Genomic DNA, 12036 nt, shown 5'->3' on the forward strand with positions numbered 1-12036 from the left:
TGTTTTTAGATCTTTACTTTGTCTTTACTTTAAGTCAGTAATAGTTTCATTGGACACTATCTAAAATTTCAACATCCACCTTGATAATTATTTTTCAGCCTCCAGTGAAGGGAAACCAAAAGCCAAAAATAATCCGGAGCTATTGAAATTTCTGGGACAAAGTCAGTGAGAAGAAGGGGGTGGTTCAGCCAACACACTGAATAACCCCACTTTTTCCTACTTAGCTTCCTGTCTTGGCCACGTGGCACGTCAGATCATTTCTGACCTCTGCACTTTCACTCTCAATATTTCTCCATCAGGTTTTGCCCTCTCCTGGGGGGAGGGGGGTTCGTTAACTCTAGCCTTCATTCTTGCAGGCAAGAGTATCAGGACTTCTGTCTAACAGCTGTGGCTCTCATCTCCCTGGCAGCAGAGTGAACTCCTTGGAAGGGAAAAAAAACCTTGCTATTTTATATCTCTCTTCCTGCTTTATTTTTTTAACCTTAGTTCGTATCACTAATATGCTATATATTTTAGTTGTTTATCTTGTTTAATGTCTCCTCTACAGAATTGAAGTTCCAAAAGGCAAGTGTTTTTGTCAGTTGTGTTCACTACTGCATTTCCAGCACCTAGAATAGTGGCTGGTACATAGTAAGTCCTCAATAACTTTTTGTTGAGTGAATGTATAAATGAATGAATGAATCAGTGAATGCCTAGTTTGGGCAAGAGTGTGGAGCAACTGGAACATTTACACATTGCTGGTGGGAGGGTAAATTTGAGAAGCAATTTGACAGTACCCATAAAGCAAAAGATCGATGTCCCTTCTGACCTAGTAGTTCCACTCCAAGTAGATACTCTCTGGTTAAGTGCTTCACACCTGCATCAGGAGACAGGTACAAGAATAGTCAAAGCTCCACCGTTTATAAAAGCAAAGAACTGGAAACAACCCAAATGTTCATCAACAGTAGAATGGATAACTGCATTTCCATTTCTTATATCATACAGCTGGGAAAATGAATGAATCAGAACTCCAGCAAAACAACACAATGAATCTCAAAAACAAAATATTGAGCAATATATTCAATGTGATTTCATTTATATAAATTTGAAAAACATAACAACAAAATAATATATTGTTTAGAGATATTAAGATTTGCAGAAAAAGTATAAAGAACAAGGCCATAAGGTACACAAAATTTAGGATAGTGATTACCACACAGACAGAAAGGAAGGGATGGGATCAGAGGAGCAGAGAGCAATTCTGAAGTATAAAGGCCATGTTCTTTTTCTTTAACAGTATGGGGAATGTGTAGACATATGTTATATTATCTATTTTTATATTTCATAGTTATAAGTATTCCACATTGTCTACTCAATATATAACAAGAATAATTTTAAACAAAAATCTAAAGAAAATGGTTAAAGAAAAAGATAGGCTATTCATTGAACAGTAATTCCAATTGGTCAATAAACATAAGAAGTTGCCCAAACTCTCTATTAATCAGGGCTACAAATAAAATGATAATAATATAATATTCATAAGATTGACAAAATTTTTAAAAGTTGACCAGGCTAGGTGTTTTAAGGTTTTAGGGAACCAGATATTCCAATAAACTGCTCATGAAAAGGTAAAAAATATACTAATTTAGAGGGCTATTTTGTAGTAGCTATTAAATTAGTCATATGTAAACCTACAACCAGCAAATTTTTAAAATGATACTATATTTTCCTTCAGCATATTTTCAAAATAATACTGTTTTTGAAAAACATGTACAAAAAATATATTTTAATGAGAATACCTTTCTAGATAAAAAATAGGCTACATGGGATGGATGTGGGAGGGACCAGGAGGAATAGTCAAAGGGGACTCTATCATCTGAAATGTTCTAATTATTTCTAAGCATATTTATGTATTGTTTGTTTAATTGTATTTAATTTTACCAAAGAAATACAATTAAAGCTGCACATCAAAATTTGCAACTAATTAAATGTAGTATTGAAATGAAATTAGAGCATTTATATCCTTTAATGTTTATGTTAAAAACTACAAAGGGGCTTGGCCCGTGAGCCATGGCCGCTGAGCTTGCGCGTCCGGAGCCTGTGCTCCGCAATGGGAGAGGCCACAACAGTGAGAGGCCCACGTACCGCAAAAAAAAAAACTACAAAGAAGTTAAATTTAATGAGTAAAAATATCAGCTTAAGAGTTAAGAAAAGGAACAAGCAGAACAAGTCCGAAGAACAAAATTAAGTAAAAAATAAAGGTAAAAGCAGTAAAAAGGAAAGAAAAGAAATGGAAAGCAAAACTACAATAGAGAGGATCAACAAAGCCAAAAATTGTTTCTTTGAAAAAAACCAATAAAATGGACCATCTGGATAAGGCAAAAAAACCCCAAAATTAACAATGTTAAAAAAGAAAAGGAGAACATTACCATAGGTGCTGTGGAGGTTAAAAAGATAAGACGATGTCATGCACAATCGATGCAAATAAATCTAAAAACTTAGGTGAAAAGAACAATCTCCTAGAACCATATAACTTACCAAAACTGTTTGAAGGGGCTCCCCGTTTTTTGTTTTCCGTTCCCCTTCCCCTCCCTTCCCCGTCCCGGAAGACCGGATCCTGAGGAGACAGCTGCAGTGGCAGCTGCTGAGTTCTCGGTGAAGGGTTTTCATTTCTCCCATCCCCTTCTCTCCCCACCCCATCCATTAATATTATTCTTTTGAAGATTCTTCATTGTCAAGCTGCCAAAGTGGAGAGTGCGATGGTAGAAGCGGCTGCTTCTCGTTTCAGTGCTTCTTCGGGCGGAGGAGAAGTAAAGGTGCACCTCAGCACTACCCCAAGACTGCTGGCAACAGCCAGTTCCTGGGGAAAACCCCAGGGCAAAACGCTCAGAAATGGATTCCTGCATCAGGCACTAGACGAGATGACAACTCTGCAGCAAACAACTCTGCAAATGAAAAAGAACGACATGATGCAATCTTCAGGAAAGTTAAGAGGCATACTGAATAAGCTTACTCCTGAGAAGTTCGACAAGCTATGCCTTGAGTTCCTCAATGTGGGTGTAGAGTCTAAACTCATCCTTAAAGGGGTCATACTGCTGACGGTGGACAAAGCCCTAGAAGAGCCAAAATATAGCTCACTGTATGCTCAGCTATGTCTGCGATTGGCAGAAGATGCACCAAACTTTGATGGTCCAGCAGCAGAGGGTCAGCCAGGACAGAAGCAAAGCACAACATTCAGACACCTCCTAATTTCCAAATTACAAGATGAATTTGAAAACCGAGTCAGAAACGTTGATGTCTGTGATAAGCATGAAAATCCCCTCCTCCCTGCGGAGGGGGAACAGAGAGCCATTGCTAAGATCAAGATGTTGGGGAACATCAAATTCACTGGAGAACTTGGAATGCTTGATCTTATTCATGAATCTATCCTTATATGTGCATCAAAACACTTTTGGAAAAAAAGAAGAGATTCCAACTCAAAGATATGGGAGAGGATTTAGAGTGCCTCTGTCAGGTAATGAGGATAGTGGGACCTAGGTTAGACCATGAACGACCCAAGTCCTTAATGGATCAGTACTTTGCCCGAATATGCTCCTTGATGTTAAGTAAGGAATTGCCACTGCAGGACACTGTAGAGTTGAGAGAACACCACTGTGTTCCTCGCAAGGCTTTTCTTGACAATGGACTAAAGATGATCAATCAAATCCGTCAAGATGCATTAAAAGATCTAGGAGTGTTTATTCCTGCTCCCGTGGCTCAAGGGATGAGAAGTGACTTCTTGTTGGAGGGACGGTTCATGCCACCCAGGATGAAAATGGATAGGGATGCACTTGGAGGACTTGCTGATATGTTTGGACAAATGCCAGGTAGTGGAGTTGGTACTGGTCCAGGAGTTTTCCAGTATAGATTTTCACCCACCCTGGGGCGTCATCGTTCAAATCAACTCTTCAGTGGCCACGGGGGACACATCATGCATCCCACACAATCGCAGTTTGGGGAGATGGGAGGCAAGTTTATGAAAACCAGGGGCTAAGCCAGCTCTACCATAATGAGAGTCAGGGACTCTTATCCCAGCTGCAAGGACAGTCGAAGGATATGCCGCCTCGGTTTTCTAAGGACAGCTTAATGCAGATGAGATTAGCCTGAGGCCTGCTCAGTCTTTCCTAATGAATAAAAATCCAGTGCCAGATAACTGTGATTCCTCCTATAGTGTACAACCGCCACGCACTCAGACACCACCTCTGGGACAGACACCTCAGCTTGGTCTCAAAACTAATCTACCATTTATTCAGGAAAAGCCTGCCAAGACCAGTAAAAAGCCACCACCATCAAAGGAAGAGCTGCTTAAATTAACCGAAACTGTTGTAACCGAATATTTGAATAGTGGAAATGTAAACGAAGCTGTCAGTGGTGTAAGAGAGATGAGGGCTCCTAAACATTTTCTCCCCGAGATGTTAAGCAAAGTAATCATCCTGTCACTAGACAGAAGTGATGAAGATAAAGAAAAAGCAAGTTCTTTGATCAGTTTCCTCAAACAGAAAGGGATAACCACAAGTGACAACTTCATGCAGACTTTCCTGAATGTACTGGACCAGTGCCCCAAACTGGAGGTTCACATCCCCTTGGTGAAATCATATTTAGCACAGTTTGCAGCTCATGCTATCATTTTGGCGCTGGTGAGCATTTCAGAACTAGCTCAACCACTGGAAAGTGGCACCCGTTTTCCTCTCTTCTTACTTTGTCTTCAGCATTTAACTAAATTACAAGATCGAGAATGGTCAACAGAGCTTTTCCAACAAAGCAAGTCAATATGCAAAAAATGCTCCCAGAAATTGATCAGAATAAGGACCGCATATTGGAGATCTTGGAAGGAAAGGGACAGTTTCTTACTCCCACTCCTCCAATTGGAGAAGGAACCGTTAAAGCTAAATAAAGTTGAATCCATCTCCTCAAACCATATATAAGTGGATTAAAGATAACATCTCTCCCAAACTTCATGTAGATAAAGGATTTGTGAACATCTTAATGACTAGCTTCTTACAGTATGTTTCTAGTGAAGTAAACCCACCCAGTGATGAAACAGATTCTTCCTCTGCTCCTTCCAAAGAATAGTTAGAGCAGGAAAAAACAACTGCTTCTTTCCTCCAAGCCAGTAATGCAGAAATTCCTTCATGATCACGTTGATCTACAAGTCAGTGCCCTCTGTGCTCTTCAGGTACACTGCTACAATAGCAACTTCCCGAAAGCCATGTTACTTCACTTTTTTGTTCACTTCTATGACATGGAGATTATTGAAGAAGAAGCTTTCTTGGCTTGGAAAGAAGATATAACCCATGAGTTTCCAGGGAAACGCAAAGCTTTGTTCCAGGTGAATCAGTGGCTAACCTGGCTAGAAACTGCTGAAGAAGAATCAGAGGAAGAAGCTGACTAAAAAAACCAGCCAAAGCCTTAAATCATGCAAAACATACTGTTGCTATGATGTAACTCCACTTGACCTAACCACTACGAAAATTCATTCTGCTCTAGCATTTTCACAATATTTAAAGCAGAAGCACGTCAGTTAGGATTTCTTTCTGCATAAGGTCTTTTTGTAGTGTAATGTCTTAATCATAGTCTACCATCAAATATTTTAGGAGTATCTTTAATGTTTAGATAGTATATTAGCAGCATGCAATAATTACATCAAGTTCTCAAGCAGAGGCAGTCTATTGCAAGGACCTTCTTTGCTGCCAGTTATCATAGGCTGTTTTAAGTTAGAAAACTGAATAGCAACACTGAATACTGTAGAAATGCACTCTGTTCAGTAACACTTGAGTTGTTGCAATATTTGATTATCCATCTGGTTGTTACAGAAAAATTCTTAACTGTAATTGATGGTTGCTGCCGTAATAGTATATTGCCTGTATTTCTACCTCTAGTAATGGGCTTTATTTGCTAGATTTTAATATCCTTGAGCCTGGGCAAGTGCACAAGTCTTTTTAAAAGAAACATGGTTTACTTGCACAAAACTGGTCAGTTTTGAGAGATCATAAATGCCCTTGAAGTGGTCTTTGTGGGTGTGAAACAAATGGTGAGAATTTGAATTGGTCCCTCTCATTATAGTATTGAAATTAAGTCTACTTAATTTATCAAGTCATGTTCATGCCCTGATTTTATATACTTGTATCTGTCAGTAAACATTGTGATACTCGGAAAAAAAAAAAAAAAACTGTCTGAAGGGGAAAAAGAATTAAGTAGACCTATAATCATTAAAGAAATTGAATCAGTTGCTAAAAATCCATTCACCAAAAAAAAAAAACAAGGCCCAGATTGTTTCATAGGTGAGTTCTATCTAACTTTCAAGAAACAGATCATTCAATTTTATACTTACCTTTTAAGAAAAAAGATAAAGGAGGAATGCTTCCCAAGTCATTTAATGACACTATTATAATACTCCTGAAATAAAAACCAGTCAATGGCAGTAATAAAAATGAAACGTGTATGCCAATCTCACTTATGGACATAGATACAAAGATTGTGAAAGCAATATCAGCAATCCAAATTCATCAGTGTAAAACAAAGTACGTTATGACTGAGCTGGGTTTGTCCCAGGAATGTAAGTATGCTCTAATATTAAAATGTTGTAAGTATAATTTACCACATAAACAAATGAAAAGAAAATATCTCAGTAGATTTAAAAAAAGCATTGGATATGAAAGATTCAACAAATATTTATTTAAAAAATTCCTGGCAAAGTATAGAAGGGAAGAATTTCCTTTATCTGATAAAATGTGTCTGGTAAAAAGCCATAGGAAACATCATACATGGCAGTGAACCTTCAGAAGTGTAATCGCTTTTAAATTGTTTAAGTATTCTTCTTTTGATGTATGTTTTGGTTGTCTTCCATATCTTTTTATTTTAAGGAATGAACATCTTGATGTAATCTCTGTATACTTGTCACATTATTTGCTTAGGAAAAATTCCAAGAAGTAGAATTGTTCAGATCAAGGGTTTACGTCTTATAAATTTTATTATATTTTTCCTAAATTTCCATGAAGGAAGATTGTGCAAACTTACAGTGACACAGGCAATTCCTTAGAGTTCCCTTTTTATTCACTTTGTTTATTCAATAGATATTTATTGAGCCTTATGATATGCTAAGCTCTCTGCTGGGAGTTGGTGTTCAGTGACAAACACAACAAGTGTGCTAGGCGCCCTTCTGAAACTTACAGATTAGTTTTGGGGTCATCTGTATATCTTCTTAAAATTTATTTATTTTATTTATTTTTGGCTACGTTTATTTGGGTCTTCATTGCTGTGCTCGGGCTTTCTCTAGTTGCGGCGAGCAGGGGCTACTATTCGTGGCGGTGCATGGGCCTCTCATTGCGGTGGCCTCTCCCGTTGCGGAGCACAGGCTCTAGGCGCATGGGCTCAGGAGCTGTGGCTCACGGGCTCTAGAGAGCAGGCTCAGCAGTTGTGGCGCACGGGCCTAGCTGCTCCGCGGCATGTGGGATCCTCCCGGACCAGGGCTCGAACCCGCGCCCCCTGCACCGGCAGGCAGACTCTCAACCACTGCACCACCAGGGAAGCTCTGTATATCTTCTTTAAGAAATTGCTTGTTTGTGACTTATCTATTTTTCTGAATTTTTGGTTTGATTTTCCAGAAGTCAAAATTCTAGGATATTTGGCGTATGAAGTATAAGGGGTACAAGGAATGAAATCTCTTGGGGTACAGTAACTTTGTTTTCCAAACCAAAAATAGAATAGAGGATAGAAAAGCACAATAGTACTTAGATGGGGACAAAAGAACAAAGTGTCTGAAAATAGGTCGGTCCTCAAAAGTCTGAAATATATGATTTCCTCACCCATGGAAAGGGAGGAATTTCCACACGCAGAGAAGCCGAGGGCATAGGCCATAGACAACCTCATATCCCCAGTTTTGCCTTGAGCAGGCTTTTCAGTAGTTTGACTCAAATTAAACTCAGAAACCCCTATGGAGGAGAACACTTCAATACCATTTATCATTCTCAATCAGCAACTTTAACTTTAAAAATAATACAAAACTCAGTGATGACAAGATAGCAAACTAGCTTCAGCTGCTGGCTCCTTCTTCCCAAATGAAACCTGGAGAAACTACATGATTGAGAGAAAACATGGAACCAAGCAAGTAATAAAAACTATAAGAACACCTGGAGAGGCCAGAGGTGGTCAAAGTGGTATTAAGGATGGCCACACCTGCACAGCAGCGAAAGCAGGAGTCGGAAGAGAGAATCAGTTAGAAATTTTAACTTCTGCATCTGCCTCTTGCCCTTATTGTTTTGGGGTGATCTTCGCCTGCCTCATTGCAATAGCCTAGAGCATCCATCGTGGTAGCCCTGGAAGTAGCATCTGGGCAGTGAAGAAGTTGACAAAAGTGCAGGATGACCAGTTGCCCTGCCTTTGAGCATCCTCTGTCCTCCATCTCCTGTGCCTCCAAACCCTCAGGATGATGGAAAATGACCTAGAGAGACTCTGCCTCTTCCCAGTGTTGCTATGTTCTAAGGGTTTAAGGGTGAATCCCTGACAGACGAATTGCCAGAGGAGTGAAACCAATTCAGTTTTGGGGGGTGATCAAAAGTTTGATGGTGCTGAGGGCTTCCTCCACCCTGGAGCTCATCCCCGCGCATCTCCTAAAAATCACTGAAGGAACTCTAGTGTGTGTCCCTCGTAACATTTCCTCATAACATTGGCAGACAGGATGGACCCCAGGAGGATATGGGCTCACAGGCCAAAATAACAAAATGCCCCAAAAAGCACAACCACTTAAAACAGAGACCAAAATCTGGACATAGACCACAAGAAGCAAAACTATTGGAAACGGCAAACCAACAATTTAAAATATGCATAATTAGTATCCTTAAAGAGATAAAGAAGAATATTAGTCATTTGGAACAGGTACAAGAGGTTGGAAAAAATAATCAAATGGAAATATTAAATACAAAAAAGTGTTAAAAGAGAGAAAAGCAGGCACCACTTTTATCTAAAACAAAATTAGCATCAGTCAATTAATGGAAAAGTCAGTTAAAGCAAGGAATCATTTTAAAATGACACAAATACCTCCAACATTTAATCATCACTTACATAAATGCATATTAATTTGCCAATCTTTTGATAAAGATTCAATGCTTTTTCTTTGAATCTTAGGGTTCTAGGATGCCTTTCTTGCACAAAGCACACCCAAAATATATCTACCAGAACTTCCAGTTTCTATTTCTGTGTCTTTAGTTCAGAGCCAAGAATTAAAGACATCAGCAAAGCATATACGTTAAGAATTTTTTCTGTATTTAAACGTTTTATAGTTGTCCTGCTCACCACTAATTTAGTATCATTTTCTATGCAACTAAATTTTACCAAGTTTTTTCTACACATTTAACTTAGTTTTGAAAAACATCAACTCTTTCTTTCATAGTCACACTTAATCTACGTAGTTAAATTAGCAATTACAAATACCAATTTAAAGCAAAGATAAACAGACTTTGGAACAAGTGGAACTGACTCTCATTAAGCCTAAAAATTTATGTGGTAAGAAGGAATGGAGGGTTAAACTAGAGAGTAGAGACTGATTAAGATCTTCTAGTGCATATCTACAGCTGAGTCTTTCCCTCGGTATTTGAATATGATTTGTTTTGCATACAAACTCATTCTGAACATCATTGAAAATACACATGTAGCCCAAGAGAACTTTCTGAGGGATCTTTGTGTGGTAACTCTGAAATACCCAAAGAGTTTGGAACAAAAATAAAATTAGCTCCAAACCACCAAAGTAAGTCAAAGCTAAAACTCTCATACAGAATCGATTTAGGCATGCCTGGTTTTTACGTGAAAATATAATTGCCTTCCTTGGAAACAAAGAGAAATACACGCACGTACTGTAATCATTCATAGTTTTTGACATTTTACTTATATTGTCAAGGGTGTGCAGTAGCTTCAATACAAAGAGGCTTCAGGGAGGGGGGCTTTATAAATCTTGCTGAAAAAGAAGCTCAACAAAGTTAATCGGTGTAAAATAAGAGTTTTCTGGAGTTCAGTACGAGCACTGACAATCTACATTCACTACATTTTAACTCTCCATTACAAAGAAACAAGGCAAGCAAACTTAATTTTCATCAGCTATTGATTTAGTGATATTCGTGCCTTCATAAAAATCATTTGCAGCTGTTTTCTAATTACATGGCGTCATTCAATTGTCATATATTTTGGTCTCATTTTCATTGATTTCTCTGATTTATAAAGACTCTTTTGCATGTTCCAATGTCTTATCATGTTTAGCACAATGTTCTACTCTAAGCTTCAAACCTTCTATTGAATGCCTTTCCATAATCTAATCCACCATAGTTCAGAAATTGAATTCAAAATCTTCTTCCTAATTAAAATACTTTTTAACCCTTCGTTGTGATATTTTCTCTGTCAGTCAAATCAATGAACTCTTTAACCATCTGGAAAACAAAAAATTAAGAGTTTGAATATTACTATTTACGTATAATATAAAGTTGTGTTATATACTTGTATCAGACTTAAAATCAGATTGAAATACATAAGAAAAAATGTATACCTCTTTACATTCTAAATTGTGAAAAACCTACCTCCATGTATTGTACAAGAGATGACCTCAAAGCAAAAGGAAAAGTTGAACAAAGAGTTTGGTCAGGTTAGATAGCAAATCAGTTGAATTAGTCTTCAAATTACTTTCCCTCAAAAATAGGAGATGGGGTAAGGGTGGTAAAATAGTTTTTTCTGAGAAGTTCTGGTTACTGTCGTACCATTACAGTAAATTATTCAAAATTATCTCATTCAGAAAGTTTATCAAAGGAATTCAAACATGATAGATGCACTAACATAAATGCCAGTGTTTATTAGGTGTAACATAACATGAAGCAAAGAATCTCTGGAAATTTTCAAGCTAGCTTTACAACTAAGTGTTATTCCAAACACATGCTTCAACTTCTCAATCTGAAATACTGAGGCAAAGCCTTTCTCAGTGAATACTGGTTTGGTTCTAGTGTTTTGCATTTGTCCTGATATTCTATGCATTACATTGTGAAATAGCTGATCATAAAACAACACTGAGTAATGTCCTTAATCCTAGGCATTTGTAACACTTTCATCAAGGAAATGGGATGGCAGGAAGAAGTCGAACACAGCTCACAGTGTTTGGGGCTCAGTATACTGTATGTTGCCAGTGCCAAATCTTCATGTAGAAAGAGCACAATATTCTCAGGGTGGATGGAGCAATATATCCTCAGCCATGTTGTGGGTGGTTGTCACTCAGATCAGTGGCAAGGGCTGGGGTATTGGTATTCAACTCAGAGACCTAAAGAAATGACATCATTAGAAATCTTCCTTTTTGTGTACATTCTTCACACTCCCGCTCAAGAAAGAATTCAGCATAGGCTAATTATAAAGATAAAAAGACACACAAGATGAATAAGAAAACAGATTAAGAATAGCTAAATGAAAATGAAATGAAAATAGCTAAATGAAAATGACCTTTAAAATTTTTGATAATGTGTGAAGTGTGAATTTTTTTATACCAATGCCTAACAATATCGATGTTTCTCTTGGTTTTTTCATTAAGAGATTTTTTTAAAGTTTTAATTTCTTCAAAGAAAATATATTGTTTCAACTAGCTAATTTATTTGTTGGCCAAACCATGGAGAAATTATGTTATGCCCTCTCCTTTTTTTTTTTTTTTTTCCTGAAGGCCAGTATTATTAGATTTGCTGAGAAGATCCTTCTGGAGAACACTTATTTGAACATAATTCTGGTTACTCTAGCCCCCCAAGCCTTTGCAGGTATTCTAGACTAGAGGCTCCACATGCCAACCACAAACTCCTAGCAAAATGTTTACTTTCAAGACTAACAAGACTGTAGGATGAAAAATGGCATTTGCTGCCTACACTGTAAAATTGCCTAAACTGCAACTCTTCTGATGGAAATCCCCTTTCTGCTGTTAGAGCAAAGCAGTATGGAATAAAATGATACCCTACTTGACTTATTTTTTTTATGAGCTAAAGTAGTAGAAGTAGGAGAAGTAGTTGA

General features: G+C 37.8%; 1 protein-coding gene and 1 pseudogene across 2 annotated transcripts in view; both read left to right on the forward strand.

Moving 5' to 3' along the window:
* Window positions 1-12036, forward strand: part of SLC9A9 (solute carrier family 9 member A9) — a 540287-nt gene that overhangs the window by 306293 nt on the left and 221958 nt on the right. The gene's annotated exons all lie outside the window — the stretch shown is intronic.
* Window positions 2010-5473, forward strand: LOC307187294 (eukaryotic translation initiation factor 4 gamma 2-like; annotated as a pseudogene). The gene has a single exon. The product of its transcript is annotated as a eukaryotic translation initiation factor 4 gamma 2-like (transcript).

This window comes from Stenella coeruleoalba (genome assembly GCF_951394435.1).
Source record: "Stenella coeruleoalba genome assembly, chromosome: 5".
NCBI lineage: Eukaryota > Metazoa > Chordata > Mammalia > Artiodactyla > Delphinidae > Stenella > Stenella coeruleoalba.